The 16,745-nt window shown below is 41.7% G+C and overlaps 1 pseudogene; it reads left to right on the forward strand.

Annotated features, from left to right (window-relative positions):
- The first annotated feature begins 16,221 nt into the window (after window positions 1–16,221).
- On the forward strand, window positions 16,222–16,398 carry LOC132589156 (U2 spliceosomal RNA; annotated as a pseudogene).
- Window positions 16,399–16,745: the final 347 nt, after the last annotated feature.

The raw sequence follows: 16,745 nt of genomic DNA on the forward strand, positions 1-16,745 counted from the left end.
GAAGTATATGGGAGCCGTATATGGCTTCCACATAATGCCTTCCAATTGGATTCGGAAGTATACGACGCCGTATACTTCCGAATCGGGGTATTCGGCGGTCTATTTGGTTCGGCCGAACCGAATGCACACCCCTATTCTTAATACCATCAGACGTTTGACCTAACAGCCATCCTGCCCTGTATTCTTTCTAAGTGATTTTCTGTTTTCTTATCCTATACAGGAGCCTTCCAGTGCAGAACAGATGCATGGATTCAGATGACCAGAAGGCATGCATTCTGATGTCCACATTGATTCTTTCAAGCAGAATCATGTAGTTTCCCTAACTGCCAGAGGAGATTGTGGTCTATACCTTGTTTATCTATAGCCTGTTTCTTTCGAATTTGCTTCTTTCCCCCTGTTCTGTCTCAGTCCTAGACAGGAAATCATTTGATCTTCTCTGGATTGTTTCTATGTTCTAAGCTGGCATGAAGCCATTTTCTTTTTACCAACCTAGACAGCTCATTCTGCTTTTCACTTTCTGGAATATTATGTTTAATTTAGCACATCAGAGGGATGACTTTCAAAAATTATCTGTAAAAGGTTTCCCCATTTTCTATTTCTTACTTCCAGAATCAGAGAAGGTCCCTTGATAGACAAAGACAAAGTCATCAGTGATAACAAAGGTATCATTGATAACAAAGATAACAGTGTTGCCCCACAGTAGCATTCAAATATTTATGCCCATGGGAGTTGCTTGATCACAGGCAATCCTAAACAGAATTGTACCCTTCAAAATCCATTAAAGTCAATGGGCTTAGAAGGATGTAACTGTTCAAGATTACATTTTTGATTATACCTTATTTCTACCACTAGATCTTTTTTCATTTGTTGTAGTTAGTAGTACAAAGACAGGCAGGCAGGCAGGCAGGCAGGCAGGCAGACAGACAGACAGACAGACAGACAGACAGATAGATAGATAGATAGATAGATAGATAGATAGATGCGCAGACAGACAGATGGGCAGACAGATGAGCAAATGGGCAGACAGATAGACAACCTCATGTCATTCAGTTCATTGAAACTTGCATTGGGAAACATGAGTGGGGAACTCCATCTTTGCCCTAACTCTGAACTGGCAGAGACTGACCAAGAGAGAGATCAAGACAGTGTGCGTTTGCAATAAAAAAGGCCAACGCCATGCTGGGAATTATTAGGAAGGGAATTGAAAACAAATCAGCCAGTAGCATAATGCCCCTGTATAAATCGATGGTGCGGTCTCATTTGGAGTACTGTGTGCAGTTCTGGTCGCCGCACCTCAAAAAGGATATTATAGCATTGGAGAAAGTCCAGAAAAGGGCAACTAGAATGATTAAAGGGCTGGAACACTTTCCCTATGAAGAAAGGTTGAAACGCTTGGGACTCTTTAGCTTGGAGAAACGTCGACTGCGGGATGACATGATAGAGGTTTACAAGATAATGCATGGGATGGAGAAAGTAGAGAAAGAAGTACTTTTCTCCCTTTCTCACAAAATAAGAACTCGTGGGCATTCGATGAAATTGCTGAGCAGACAGGTTAAAACGGATAAAAGGAAGTACTTCTTCACCCAAAGGGTGATTAACATGTGGAATTCACTGCCACAGGAGGTGGTGGCGGCCACAAGCATAGCCACCTTCAAGAGGGGTTTAGATAAAAATATGGAGCAGAGATCCATCAGTGGCTATTAGCCACAGTTTGTGTGTTTGTGTGTGTGTGTGTGTGTGTGTATATATATATATATAAATTTTTTTGCCACTGTGTGACACAGTGTTGGACTGGATGGGCCATTGGCCTGATCTAACATGGCTTCTCTTATGTTCTATAATTAATTATAGGCAACAGATAACTGTCACCAAACTAACATGTTATAGGTCTGTTCAAATTACCTTTTTTCAGGTGAGATTTATGGAGTCATCTTCTAGGAGTAGGGTTGCCAGCTCCAGGTTGGGAAATATCTGGAAATTCGGGATGAGCCTGAGGTTGGCAGGGCTTGAGGAAGGGGAGGGACTTCAATGGCACATAGTACTACAAAGTCCACCTTCCAAAGTGGCTATTTGCTCCAGGGAACCAGATCTCTGTCACCTGAAGATCAGCTGTAATTGTGGGAGATCTCCAGCTACTACCTGGAGATTGGTAAGCCTATTTTAGGAGAGATCTGAATGGAATCAATTTTTTTCCCAGTCTGAAAACTAAGATTCTTGGTTCCACCATTGAGCTATGGCAACAGAAATAGAAAACCTTGTTATGAATGGAGTTTGGCCATATTTGGGATGATGAGACTGAAGAAACTGAAGACTATAGTTTCTTCAGGCTCTTCCCAAATATGGCCAAACTCCATATTTGATTTCTGGGAGCTCTGAAGAGCAACAGCAAGTTTTTTTTTTTTTAAGAAATGATAACAGTACGTTATTGTGCCGAATTATAACTAATGTTAATGTTATTTTATTGCCACACATTCTGAAAAATGAAATTCTGCTACGTGGAAAAGATGTATATCATGATCATTATCAATCATTTATTTGGCCGATGACCAGTACAAGTCAAAAGCAAAGGCTAAACAGAAAAATTATTTAAGAAATAAAACTGATCTGTCCTATTGCCAACAGCAGAAATCTCTAAAATTTAAAATCATGACCATTAGTCATTACTGACCCCAATAGTTTTCATGTTGAGTAATTAAAATAATTATATAACAGAATGCTACATTCACGATTATACTGCAGTGTCAGTAAGACTTATTTTATCCCACTGATATTATAAATAGCTGTGCTGTAACCTAGACTCTTCCCTTTGCAGGCTACATGCAAGACCATAATATCTGCATGTGGTTTGGCCAGACAATGCATTCTAAAACTTGTAAATTTTGACACATTAAAACCACCATGACATTCATGTGGTAAGCATCTCTTCAGAGTGTGTTTTCGTAAGATAAGATCTGAGATTTATTGCAGCTAGCCTACTGTAATTTTCTACTGTTACCAAGGATATGTTCTGACAATGAAACACTATATTAGTCAGTTTTATACCATTCAGAAGGAATGTGGAAGGAACAAACCAACTAATTCCTTGCAGAGTTCCCTTACTTGATTATCTCCTCCTGTTAATGATATAATTCCAAAGGTTCCTAGCCCCAGGCACTTGAAGCAATAATATTGAAGATTTGTGCAGCATACCTCAAGTGTTCTAGGAATTTCACATATGATCCCTATAATCCTCACAACAGCCAAATATTAACATCTCCAACTTGCAGATGATGGTCACAGCTGAAAGAAAGTGGCAGGACTAAAGGTACCTGTTGAGTTTGTGCAGAGGCATAGTCTGAACAAGGGAATCCCAGAGCACCGTTCCTTTCAGAAGCCAGCTACACCTGTTCTTATGAAAAGTATATAAGTATGGTATTTAGAGAAGTTTTATGTGTCTGTCCTGTTCAGATATTATGTGGGCCCTCATCATTTCAGTATCTCAGGCCCATTTATTTCAAGGGACTTCAACTGGAGTAACTGCACATGATTGCACTATTAAAACTTATTTGGAAGTAAGACAGGTGAAGTCAGAGACTGTTGAGTAAACATACATAACATCAGTCTGTTGCTCATGCAACCAATTCTCTTTTCCTGTGATAGTAGAGAAAGCAAAAACTTTATACAGGTAGGTGATTCATCAACTAGACATTTTTCCTTTAGAGAGTTTTCCCTAACACTGCAAATCGCACACAGCCGAGTGAATTTATCTCTCTTCAATTAGCAATCAAACTTCTCCATATGCATGAGATCTGGGAATCAATACTTACTGAGTCAATTGGTTCTTGTAGTGTAATGACATAAATAAAATAATGGAGGCAGAGGAAATAAGTTGTTTCATAATTTCATTTGGAAATGTCATGGGACTAAGCTCCAAAGACCTTTGCAAGAGCTTTGTGCACTGGTTTGTCTGAAAATTTCTAATACTAACTCTTTGAGACAGGCTTCCATGTAGGGATTGCCAACCTCTAGGTGATGCTATGATGATCAGTTTCCGTGTGAAAAACAATAACTGTAATTCAATAGACTATTTTTTAACAAACAGTGACTATATATTTTATCTTACAATATTATACTACCTCAGTCAACATACACAGCATATAACATATACAAGGTTTCTTACAAAATTCTAAAGGCCTCAACAACTCCACACATTCTATCCTACTGGTAATTTCTATAAAATGTTTTCAGTTGTCCATTCTGTGGAGTAAATTGCCCTGACAGATAGCCTGCCAGTCCTCTTGTTTCAGATTTCTCCTTTGTCTAGGGTCCAATTTTATATTTTCTCCACAATATTAGCATGAAGATCCACATAGGATATCTATGGTGCTGTATCTTGCCATCAGTGTGGAGTGTGACTGTAAAAATTCTATTATCAAATATATTTCAATAACCGCAGACCAGAAATATAAAATACCAAGCAGTGTAAAAACATCGCATAAGCATTACACTCACCAATACAAAATTTTTCACAAACACATTTGTATCACATGCTCTCCCTCTGTTGAGCATGCCTTTCCCATGCTCAATGGAATGTAAAACCTACAGATTTTTACTGATCTGAACAAATTACCTACAGGTGTGAACTGTGCTGCTAGAATTAAAGCTACATTACATTTGTCTGTACAGATTAACTCATAACCTTGCTAGACCATAGAAAAAAGACAGCTCTTACTCTTGATTCAACCCTTGCAGTTCCACTGTCCCAAATCTGTGTATCAATCTAGCTTCCTTTTGCAGCAGTACTTTCCTTACATTCATCTTATTATATTTATGTGGTTTATATTTATATATCACACTGAATCTAAGGTCTTCAGAATGGGATTTTTCCATAAAATTTTGAACTAATGGAGAATCAATATATTTAAGGCAAATGCACGCTTATGTTCTAAAACATGCACTTTCACCAATCTCATTGAATACCCAATATATAGACAGTTACAGAGACAGGTGACTATATGTCTTCCATGCCAAAATGTCTAAAATTATTGTTCCACCTGACTGATGACTGAATTGTTTCAACACTGCTGCGTTCCTGCAGGCTGCACAATTGTAACACTTGAAAAATCCTTTAGTGGATTCTCCCATGTTATGTCTTGGGAGAGTGTCTGCTCTTACTAGGCTATCTCTGAGGTTTCTAGATCTTTTGTGTGCAAACATAGGTATTTACTCACAACCAGAAATATTTGCTACCAAATGCCAATGTTTCCTTATTACGTGTTGCATTTCTGATGATCTACTTGTATATTGCAGACTCATCACTAGTCTCTTTGGTCGCTCTATTTGTACTTTATCTTTAAGTAAACTCTTCCTGTCGAACATCCTTGCCTGTTTTCCACTGTCTTCAATAATGTTTGATGGATAACCCCTGTGCTTAAACTGTTGCTCCAAAATATTTGCCTCTCTAAAAAAATCTGTTATGTCAGTAGAGTTCTTATGCATTCTAAGAAATTGACCATAGGGTAAGTTACACCGTAATGATTGCAGATGGAATGAACTGAAATGCAAATAAGTATTGCAGTCCATTTCCTTTCTGTATACCTTAAACCCTATTGTTTGATTCTGTTTTCATATATGATGATATCTAAGTAAGGAATCTGTTGTACATGACTGTGTGCAGTAAATTTAATGTATGGATGCACTATTCATCCACTGTTTGAAGCTGGGAATATTATTTCCAACATAAATGATCAGCATATCATCAATAAAGCACATGTAGTACATTAAATTAGACCAATAAGGATCTTCTGATGAATTATTAATTTTGCTAACTTCAAGATGTGTCATAAAAGGGTTTGCAATGCAAAGTACCACTGGGCTCCCCATTGTTATGCTTTTAATTTGTAAATATAATTGTTATTTATTTATTTATTATTTTCAATTTATAGCCCTCCCTTTCCCAAATGGGCTCTGGGTGGGTAATAATGGTCAATAATACAAGGTTAAAATCAGATACATATAATAAAACAATCTAAAAGCAATATAGTCTAAAAACAGTCTAAAACAAACTCCAGAAATTTCAATTGATCCATTATTAAAAGATTTAGAAGAATTCAGAGAAATGGCTGGATTAAAAATTAATCAACAAAAAACATGCCTATCCAAAAAGGTCGATGCTTAGAAGAAAGAACAGGCTTCCAGATAGAGAGGAAAATAAGATATTTGGGGGCACATATTACAAATAGATGCAGTTCTTTATTTGATGGCAACTACTTCACAACTTTGAAAGATATAGAAAGACAACTGACAAGCTGGGGAAAACTACAGTTATCTTTCTTAGGAAGAATAGCTGCCGTAAGGATGACCATATTACCAAAATGAGTCTTTTTGTTTCATACAATTCCTATAAATCCTAAGAAACACTACTTCCAAAATCTGAATAAAATCACATCAAAATTTATTTGGCAGGGGAAACCCGCCCCCCCCCCTGGATTAAATGGAAAATCTTGCAAGACACAAAAGATAGAGGTGGGGTGGCCTTACCTTACTGGCAACTTTATCATAGGGCCAATACTTTGACATGGGTTCGAGATTGGCTCTATCTTGTAAACAGAAGGCCACGATCTAAAATTAGGATGGCATGCCTTCACATGGTATAATATTCAAGGTCATAAATATTTTAACAACCATTTAATTAGAAAATCTCTCCTAACAATATGGAATAAAGTAAAGGAAAAGACATATAACAAGATACCATGCTGGGTTTCCCCAATAGAGGCATTCACTCAACCGCAGTTACTTAAGGGAAATAAAATAATCAGATACCAGGATTTGTTGATGGCGGATGGCACCTGAATCTCTCCAGATAATGGCCCTGGATCAAGCCAGGGCCATAGTTAAACAGAGACTACAAGACATTGAGAGACAGAATGATATTGCCAAGGTCCCGGATTATCTAGCTCCCCCTCAAAGGAGATATGTGTTAGCTCCAGCCCCCTATCTCTCAACTTTAACAATACCATCCCACAGAAGGGCCTTTTCTATGGCCCGTTGCAATATCTTTCCTTCAGCAGTCGTTGAGGGCTGCTTTAGAAAGGTGCCTATGGCTGAGCGGGTTTGTCCTTGTGGTGCAGATAAAGTTGAAACGATTGACCATGTTTTGTTTGGGTGTGGCCTATACCCTGGCATACGAGCCAGGTACATTTATTTTTTGTTGGAGGGATGTGTCGGGTTTTCTGATTTCAACACCTCCTTTCACTCCAGGCAGGGCTATGCAAATTTTTTGGATATGCCTACTTAGGCAGAGCAAGAGTGCCCTTCCAGTTTTGATAGCTGTGTCGCTCCCGCAGGGTCATTAGAGACTAGCTCTACCTCTTCAGAGGAAAGATAACACACAGAGCAAAAACCAACAAAACAAAAAACCCTCTACTTGTCAGATGGAGGGAAAATCCACCGAGAAGGGCTCAGCTCAGGAGCTGCTGGAGAGGAAGGAAAGGGGGCAGGAGAAGCCATCCCCATCCGAGGCCTTGGGCAAAGGGGATGGGCTATGAGGAACAGCTGTGATCCCAGCTGGGTAAGGCAGCTGGGCAAGGCAGGCAGCTCCGAGGCCTCGGGGCTCAGCCTGCCGCTTTCTGCAAGAATTCCACCCCCCCCCACGAGACTCCCAGGCTTGGAGGCCTCCGGGCACACAGGGAGGAATGAGGACACACAGCGCAGTGGGCTAGAGACACCTCACATCCATTCCTTCAGCCGGAGCTCAGGCTCTTGAAGGTGGTTAGTCTCTCCTGGTGGTCCCTGGGCAAGACCAACGACTGACTGGCCTCTCCGTTTGTGGGACTCCCTGCCTCCCTCCTATGGCTTCTGCAACGACCGTGCAAAACACAAATCTGCCACCTGTGCCATTTTATCCCACCTACTATGGTCTGCCACCTAGTGACTGGATGGGAAATCAGTGGAGAGCAGCCTGGTTTCCTGCTCCTGTGACTGCCCCTGCGGTCCTAGTGCCCCAAGCTCACAACCAGCCAGGAGAATGGAGGAATCTGACAGGGAACAGACATGACAAGCAGCAGTGGTCTCCTAGTGAGAGCTCTGTCACTTCCAGCCACCGTAGGAGGCGCAGTGCCTCCTCCTCCTCCTTAGCTTCTGGTCCTGCTGGGTCATCAGCATCATCCCCACAGAGGGAGGGTCCTAGAAGGAAGAAAGCTAGGAAACCTCTGAGGAGGTGCAGACTGGGTAGAGAAGACTCTCTGACCCCCCCTCCCCCCACCTAAGAGAAACAAACATCAGCCACACACCTTAGACTCTGAGGCAGAAGGCAGCATGTCAGTCATCTCTTCAGCTACTGCAAAATCTGACAAAGAGGAAGGGGAATGTTCTGGAGAAGAAGTACAGCCTAAGGAGAGCTCTATCAGGCTTTTCCAGCCAGAGCATTATCAGAGGCTACTGTAAATAGTGGTGTCCACTCTTAACTATTCTATAGAACCAGGAGGAAAAGAGACTTCTAAGGCTACAGCCAATCTAGATGAGAGAGGTTTTAAGAAGCCCAGTCCTTAGTTGCCTGTCCTTTTCCAGAAAACTTTGAAGAAGTTATCAGATCGTAATGGGCAGTGCCTGGGGTTGGCAGCACTCTGCAGTCAGTGGCCAAGGGCCTTTATGTTCTGCCAGATAAAGATTTAAAGGTATCTCTGGCGGATGCCCTGGTGGTGGCACTACATTCTGGGGCAGTGCTGTCTAAGGTGACGGGGACAATGTACTCAAGGACCCATTGGACAGAAAGAATGAAACAGTCCTCAAAAGAGCACATGAGGCTTCCTCTCTAGCAATTAGAGATTCCGCAGTTCTCTCAAACTTTACCTGTGCAATAGTAGTCTGGGTTGATGACCTCCTCCTACATCCAAACATAAACCCCTTAACATTTAAGAGGTCTTTACTGAAGATCAAACGGGCAGCTCAATTTACCTCTGATGCTTCCCAAGACGCCATGCAATATTGTGCCAGGTCACAAGCAGCCAATGTGGTGGTAAGACGAAACCTCTGGTTAAAACAGTGGAAGTTGGATCCTCTCTCCAAATCCAACTTATCCACAGAAAAGTTCTCAGGATGATTGTTGTTTTGAGAGGGTCCCTTGGAGAAGGAGACAAAAGAGGAAAAATGTGCCATGTCATCTACTTCCACCAATAAGGAGAAGGAATACAAGTCTAAGTCCTTTCAGTCCTTTCGTTCCTTCAGACCTGCCTCCAGAGGAAGAGACTATAAGGACCACAGAGGTGGACGGCACTCTTCATACAATCTCAGATTCCAGAGGAAGCAGTTCACGGGCCCCAAGCACCGTGACTCAGGAACCCAGGGGAAGAAGCCTTCAGCATGACGCCAGGATAGGCGGCAGGCTGCAGAAGTTTGCACAACAGTGAGGAAGGACCACTCAAGATCCATGGGTCCTTTTCATTGTGGAGAAAGGCTACAAGATTCAGTTTACATCACTTTCCCCACACCGTTTTATACATTCTCCAGTACCACAGGATCTCATCAAGCAGAACCTTGTGCAGGAGGCCATACAGCACCTTTTGGAGATTGGTGCTATAGAGAGTGTTCCAGTTGCAGAGCAATTTCAGGGGGTATATTCTATCCTCTTCATTGTTCCCAAGAAATCAGGCGAGTGGCGAGCCATCCTGAACTTGAGAGATCTCAATGCCTGGGTGGTACAACAGAAGTTCCGTATGGAGTCCCCGCAGTCCATACTCCAAGCTCTGCACCAAAATGATTTTTCTGGCATCCTTGGACCTCAAGGAGGCCTACTTACATGTTCCAATCCACCAAGCACACCGCAAATATCTTCAGTTTGCTTTCAATGGACAACACTACCAGTACAAGGCTCTCCCTTTTGGTCTCTCCTCCTCACCCCGAGTGTTTACAAAGATCCTTGTTGTCCTGATAGCAGCCTTGAGGAAAGAGGGGATTCACACTTATCCTTATTTAGACAATGTCTTAGTCAGGGCCAGGGACCACAGGAGGTGGCATGTGGAGTTCTCCTGGTACAGAACCCACAAATTACAGTAACTACCGATGCCAGCCTGCGGGGTTGGGGGGCTCATTGCCAAGACAAGGTTGTACAAGGACATTGGAGCAAGGAGGAGAGACAAAACAACATAAACCTTCTCGAACTCAGGGCAATTCGCCTGGCATTGCTGTCTTTCCAGGAATTTCTAGGAGGAAAATTTGTTCTGATTCAAATGGACAATATGACTGCCAAAGCCCATGTAAATCGTCAGGGAGGAACAAGGGCTTTGCTTCTACACCAAGAGGCTGTGAAGCTCCTGACAAGGGCCGAGAGACATCTCACAGGTTTAAGAGCTCAGCACATTCAGGGAATTCTGAATGCACAAGCAGACTGGTTGAATCGAGAGGATGTGGACCCAGTGGAGTGGTCTCTGAACAACCAGGTGTTCCAGGACCTTACAGAGCATTTCGGAGTGCCTCAAATGGACCTTTTTGCCTCAGTCACAAACCGCAAGTTGCCTTGGTTCTTCTCCTGATTCACCAAGAAAGAAGCAGATGGACTGGATGCTCTGCGCCTTAGCTGGCCAAGGGGGTTACTGTACGCCTTCCCTCCACTTCCAATTTTCATCAGGGTGCTGAGAAAGGTCAGGGAGGAGAGGACAGATGTGATTCTCCTAGCCCCCTACTGGCCGTGGAGACTATGGTTTTCAGAACTGATCTAGTTGTCAATCACAGAACCATGGAAGCTTCCAGTTTGGTTGGATTTACTTCATCAGGGCCCAATCTACCATCCAGACCCCGGGTGGTTGCAAGTGATGGCATGGAGACTGAAAGGCAGGATTTAGAACTCTTAGGTCTGTCTAAGGAGATTACAGATATCGGCCACCAGACGTATTTACAATTATACTTGGGCTGCTTTTCATACTTGGACTCTGGGTCAAGGGGTGGATCCAATGAAACCACTGTGTTGTGACATTATAGCCTTTTTGCATGAGGGATGGAAAAAGGATTTACGGCCTAACACTTTGAAAAGGCAAGTGGCTGCAATAGTAGCAGTCCTGAGTAACTGTTGTTTGGGGGGGGGGGGGGGTTGGCTTCAAACAAACAGATCAAGAGGTATTTGAAAGGTACATCACAGCTGGTCCCCCTGTTCAACATAGGTTCCCAGGATGGAATTTATCAAGGGTCTTAGCAGCTCTTACTAAGCCCCCCCCTTGAGCCCTTATTTTTCATTGAATTAAAAACACCTGTCATGGAAGGTGGCTTTCCTAATTGTGGATACTTCTGCTAGAAGGGTGTCAGAGCTGGGGGCTCTTTCTGTGCGCAAGGAGCTTTGCACTGTCTATGAGGCTTCTGTAGTCCTAAGGACAGATCCAACCTTTATCCCAAAAGTAAATTCCCCTTTTCATGTAAATCAACAAATCACACTTCCATCATTCTGTCCATACCCGGTCCATCCATGAGAAAAACAGTGGCATAAACTGGATGTCTGTAGGGTGCTCCTAGCATATATACAGAGAACTGCTGGATTCAGACTTTCTGATTCTCTGTTTCCATCATATGGGATTCAAAACTTGGGGAAATGAGTGTCCAAAGCTGTAAAAGCATATTGGGTAAAAAGCTGTATAAAGGAGACCTATGAGGCTCAGGGTCTGAGGGCACCTCCTGGTATAACAACACACTTGACCAGGGCAGCTGCTACGTCAGCTGCTTTTTCTACCAGAGCCCCAATTGGGGAGATTTGTAGGGCAGCCACATGGTCTTGCTTTGCCACCTTCATTCGGCACTATAGGATAGACCAACAGTCTTCCATTGAGGCCGCCTTTGGAAGAAGGGTCCTCCAGCAGGTTGTTAGTGAGTGAACCCTAAAATTTTCCCACCCTGACCGTGTCTTTGTTACATAACCAGTTTGGATGCCTTCCCCCACTGAAGGAGAACGAAACATTGGACTTACCTGAAGGTTTCTTCTCTTCAGTGGGGCGAAGGCATCCAATTTACCCAACTGCTGTTCTTGTGATGTTAATGTATAAAATTAAAAAAAAAATCTGCTTAGAATTGTATATGTTCATAGGAAGGAGGTCATGCATACAGAGGATTATGTGTGTAGAAGATGAAGAAGAAGAAGAAGATATTGGATTTATATCCCGCCCTCTACTCCGAAGAGTCTCAGAGCGGCTCACAATCTCCTTTACCTTCCTCCCCCACAACAAACACCCTGTGAGGTGGGTGGGGCTGGAGAGGGCTCTCACAGCAGCTGCCCTTTCAAGGACAACTTCTGCCAGAGCTATGGCTGACCCAAGGCCATTCCAGCAGGTGCAAGTGGAGGAGTGGGGAATCAAACCCGGTTCTCCCAGATAAGAGTCCGCACACTTAACCACTACACCAAACTGGCTCTCTGTAGGAAATAACATAGAGAAAGGTATATTCTCTTGTTACACTACTGCCTTTTCCTTCTTGGTTCTGTATCTTACATTATTAAAGTTTCCTTCACAGTTCAGGTATAAGTGGTATTAGTAATTTTTTCGGCTAGGCTATTTCACGTCTGGAAGGGCAGATGTGAATATGCCTAAGTAGGCATATCAAAAAAATTTGCATAGCCCTGCCTGGAGTGAAAGGGGTTGTGACTTAACCAGTTTGGATGCCTTTGTCCCACTGAAGAGAAGAAACCTTCAGGTAAGTCCAATGTTTCGTTTTTCTTTGGTCATTTTTTAATGTTGTTTTGAATAAGAAGAAACTAATAAAAACTAATAAAACTAAGAAGAAACTAATAAAAATTTATAATTAAAATTAAAAAAATAAAAACAAACTCCAATTCTGCAGTTGGTGGTATCAGTTGCCTCCAGTTGTTCCTTATATCTAAAATAATTATATTCCAGAATGATGTCACATAAATCCATAAGAAAGTATGCTAGAACTGATTGATCTATTCTCTCTAATAGCATTGCCTCCACCACTTCTCATGCTTCATTGTGTGGGATGTTACTATATAACGCTTCTACATCTACACTGCCTCTGGAGGAACTGGTTTTCCTTTTAATTTATTAATAACATCTTTGGTGTCTTTTAAATATGAACTTGCCTTATGGACAAAAGGTAAAAAGAAACCTGTCTAAATATCTAGCCAGTATTTCCAAAAGGAAAGGGCATCCTGGGGGAAGAGTCATACCCTTGTGTATTTAAGGTACAGAATAAAAATTAGAACTCTTGGGAATTCCTGATATAAGAACTTGTATGGGTCCAAACTTGTGTAAGTAAAGTCATTCCACTTGACTCATTACTTACTTCTAGGTGTCTTAGAATTCCACATGTACACTCTAGATGCAGAGTAGCATCTCTATCATAGTCCCTCAATTTCATCTCTCTGATCTTATTCTCCAGCTCCTTCATAAAACCCTCTAGTTCTGTACGTCTCTGGTTATGCTCTCTGTCACGCACAGCTGTCTTAATCTTCATCTGTAATGACTCTATCTCTTTGTCTGTCTGCTTAATCTCTGTATTAGATGTATGGACGCATTGACACCACATTATACCGGAAACCTTTTGTTGTTGTTCAGTCGCACAGTCGAGTCCAACCCTTTGTGACCCAATGGACAAAGTCACACCAGGCTGTCCTGTCTTCCACCATCCTCCGATGTCTGCTCAAATTCGTGTTTGTTACATCAGTAACACTGTCCAGCCATCTCATCTTTTGCCATCCCCTTCTTCTTTTGCCTTCTGTCTTTCCTAGCATCAGGATCTTCTCCAGGGAGTGCTCCCTTCTCATTTGGTGGCCAAAGTATTTGAGCTTCAGCTTCAGCATCTGACCTTCCAGTGAACAGTCTGGGTTGATTTCCCTGATTTGATCTTCTTGCAGTCCAAGGGACTCTCAATAGTCTTCTCCAGCACCACAGCTCAAAAGCATCTATTCTTCTGCGCTCGGCCTTTCTTATGGTCCAGCTCTCACAGCCATACATTATTACTGGGAATACCATCATTTTGACTATACAGACCTTTTTCGGCAGGGTGATGTCTCTACTTTTTATTATACTGCTTAGGTTTGCCATAGCTGTCCTCCCAAGGAGCAAATGTCTTTTAATTTCATGGCTACAGTCACCATCTGCAGTGATCTTGGATCCCAGAAATGTGAAGTCTGTCACTACTTCCATGTCTTCCCCTTCTATTTGCCAAGGCGTGATGGGGCCGGATGCCATGATCTTAGTTTTTTTGATGTTGAGTTTCAAGCCTACTTTTGTGCTCTTTTCTTTCACCATCAACAAGAGGTTCTTTAGGTCCTCCTCACTTTCTGCCATTAGAGTGGTGTCATCTGCATATCTGAGGTTGTTGATGTTTTTCCTGGCAATCTTAATTCTGGCTTGTGCTTCATCCAGGCCAGCATTTCGCATGATGTACTCTGCATTCACCCATATTCAGTTGTGTGAATTTTTCCTTTTCACCTTTGCCTTTCACTTTCCTTCTTTCCTCAGCTACTTGTAAAGTCTCATCGGACAACCACTTTGCTTTCTTGCATTTCTTTTTCTTTGGGATGGTGCTGATTGCTGCCTTCTGTACAATGTCACAAACCTCCGTCCATAGTTCTTCAGGCCCTCTGTCTATCAACTCTAGTTCCTTAAACCTATTCTTCACCTCCACTGTATATTCATAATGGATGTAATCATGGTCAAACCTGAATGGCCTAATGGTTTCCCCAGTTTTCTTCAGTTTAAGCCTGAATTTTGCAATGAGTAGCTCATGATCTGAGCAGCAGTCAGCTGCTGGTCTTGTTTTTGCTGACTGTAAGACGCTTCTCCATCTTTGACTGCAGAGTATATAATCAATCTGATTTCTGACCAGTTTGTTCTCTTGACAAAACTCTATTAGCCTTTGCCTGGCTTCATTTTGTTCCCCAAGGCTAAACCTACTGACCGACAAACATACCTGCATGCCTCCAGCTACCATCCCAAACATACCAAATGATCCATTGTATACAGCCAGGCTCTAAGCTACATCCGCATTTGCTCCAATCCTGCCGACAGAGATTTCCATCTGAGGGATCTACAACAAACCTTTTTGGAACTAAAGTACCTACCTGATGAAGTCAGGACACAGATAACAAAGCCAGAATGATATCCAGAGAAAACCTGCTATAAAACAGACCCAAAAGAAATAATAACAGAACACCACTTGTGGTCACACAACTCTCAACTGAAAACAGTTCAACATATCATTAACAACTTACAACCTCTATTGAACAGTGACAGCTCTCTTTCAAAAGTGCTGGGGGGTAAGCCTTTTCTTGCACACAGACAGCCCCCTAATCTCAAACAATTCCTCACCCACAACAATACAACATCTCATCTGAGCATGGACATTGGTACCAGAGCTTTCAATAAACCCAAGTGCTAACTTTGCTGCCACAAACATCCAGACAACACAATCACTGGACCTAACAGTATTAACTACACCATCTCAGGCTCATTCACTTCCAACATTATATATGCCATTAAATGCCTTCAGTTCTCTACATAGGGCAAACTGGACAAACCCTACGCCAAAGGATAAATGGACACAAATCTGACATTAGAAATTACAGAACTGAGAAAACTGTGGGAGAACACTTTAACCTTCCAAAGCATTCTATGGGTTACCTCAAGGTAGCTGTTTTACTGCAAAAGAACTTCAAGAACAGAATGGAGAGAGAAATTGCTGAATTACAAATTATTATGAAACTTGGAACAAACACCTCCCCAGGACTGAATAGGGATATTGGGTTCTTATCTCGTTATATATGCTAAACCCATTTTCAGTGAGTATAGCTATATATCCACAGTACTCCAATGTATTTCTCTTTTATAATAGTGTATCAGAATAATGTTTTATATTGACATACTCAAATAAGGGATATTGGCTATTTATCTCATTACATATACTTAACCCATTTTCATTTTATGTATTCTTGTTTTCTAATGGCAGACTAGAATGATGTTTATAATGTATAGATTAATGTTGATTAGTAGATTGGGTGGACTACAACTAGGATATACATGTCCTTTTGTGATTTACCTAGATTTGCAGAAACACCATGTGGCAGGGATTTTTATTACCTTTTATGGCTATCCAGACCATATGGCCAAGCCACACTGTTTTATGTGACCATGTGATCAGTTAGTTTGTTCTCTTAATCAACAAACTGCATTTATTCCAGCCACAATACCTGATCCCCTCGTCTGAAGAAATGTGCTTAGAGAGCACACGAAAGCTTACATTCTAAATAAAACTTGGTTGGTCTTAAAGGTGCAACTTGACTCCTGCTTTATATCTGATATGTCCCCTATTTGAGGACTATATATTAAATAGATTTTTGGACCTGGGAGATGGAATAGGGACTTGCTCCATCCACTCCATGCATCAACCTGGTATTGCAGTATTTCCAGGAATGGTGCACCTCCCCTTGGGGAGAATTTTGCTGGTTAAAAAACAGATGAGCATTTTTCTAAGTTGCCCTTCTCTCTTTAATTTTCTTACTGCTGTAAAGTATATTTTTTGTTCTTTTTTTCCTTGTCATGTTTCACACAAATGGTGTTAAGTTTTGCAAAAATCCCTCATAATCCCATCTGATTGGCTCAAATAGAAAAGGGATATTTCAAAACAGGCACAAGGTACACTCAAATGTGAGAATAATATCTAAGGTCTGTTAATACATTAATTGGTCTGGATATAGAAGCGTGATTTTTAATCCTATCATTCTTGCAAAGAACTTAAGAGTGGCTTGCATAGTTCTCTTTTCCCCTTTTTTA

This window comes from Heteronotia binoei, chromosome 1 (genome assembly GCF_032191835.1).
Source record: "Heteronotia binoei isolate CCM8104 ecotype False Entrance Well chromosome 1, APGP_CSIRO_Hbin_v1, whole genome shotgun sequence".
Taxonomy (NCBI): domain Eukaryota; kingdom Metazoa; phylum Chordata; class Lepidosauria; order Squamata; family Gekkonidae; genus Heteronotia; species Heteronotia binoei.